Genomic DNA, 1118 nt, shown 5'->3' on the forward strand with positions numbered 1-1118 from the left:
CGGTGACGATTCAGAGGCTATAACTTTCGGGTTAAACTTTGGAGGATGGGTAATGCAAATAACAGGTGACTTACTACCTACCAAGTACTATAGCCACATGGTTTACATGTACTATCTCTGAGTCAGACCTGACTGGCTGCCACCTAACAACATCTCATTTGAGCCTCCCAACCAGTTTGGGGAGGGGTGTGCTATTCTTTGTCTCATTTTACAACAACAACAGCAAAACCGAGGCACAGAGTGAGTGATTTATACAAGGTCCAGGCTAGTAAGTAGCTTAAGAGGAATGTGAACTCACACACAGAGTAGTGGACTGCTAATCAAAAGGTCAGTAGTTCACAACCACCAGCCACTCCATGGGAGAAAGATGAGGCTTTCAACTCGTATTGTGAGTTACAGTCCCAGAAATCCACAGGGGCCATTCTACCCTATCCTATGAGTCGGAATTGGCTTGATGGCAGTGAGTTTGTTTTGTTTTGTTGGGCATTTTGCTCTTGAATACAAAAAGACCAAGCCCCTTGCCATCCAGTCAATTCTGACTCATAGTGACCCCACTGGTTACAGAGTAGAACTGCTCCTTAGGGTTTGCTTAGGTAGGTTTGAATCTTCAAAACCCTTCGGTCTCTCAATTCCCATTTAAGGAACAAAAGGAGACTGCAGGGAAGGCCTAGCACTAGGCAGGGCATGCCCAGGGACAGCAGGGGTGGGGTGGGGTGGGGTGTCTGAGGCCAGCAGTGTGTGGGGGGGTGCTGTTTGGCCTCAATGGCAGCTGTGGGGCCTATATATTAGTCTCTGGCCTTTCCATATCTTTCCTCTGAACTCACTACGTCCCTACTGGTCCAGGTCCTTCAGACTCCACTTTACAGAGAAGGAAACTGAAGAACACAGAGGTTAACTGGTAGCTGGTAGGGCTGGGGTCTGAGCCAGCGTGTCCTGAGCTGACTCTTATTCCCGTGTGTGAAAGTCCCTTACAAGGAATCCGGTGCTTTACCCCTAAACTACTCCTCTCATCCCGTCCCACCTACCTGTCCAAAGCCACTGGGCTGCGAGAAGGCATTTTGGCCCCGAACTTCAGCTCCCAGAAATCTTTGCGAACCCTGCTCGGCTCCCCACCCCTC

The 1118-nt window shown here is 49.6% G+C and overlaps 1 protein-coding gene across 1 annotated transcript in view; it reads left to right on the plus strand.

Moving 5' to 3' along the window:
• The window catches only part of NFE2L3 (NFE2 like bZIP transcription factor 3), a 43807-nt gene that overhangs the window by 8630 nt on the left and 34059 nt on the right, over positions 1 to 1118 (plus strand).

The sequence above is a fragment of the Echinops telfairi genome, unplaced genomic scaffold, assembly GCF_000313985.2.
Source record: "Echinops telfairi isolate 266 unplaced genomic scaffold, ASM31398v2 ScPeMD7_23;HRSCAF=83, whole genome shotgun sequence".
Taxonomy (NCBI): domain Eukaryota; kingdom Metazoa; phylum Chordata; class Mammalia; order Afrosoricida; family Tenrecidae; genus Echinops; species Echinops telfairi.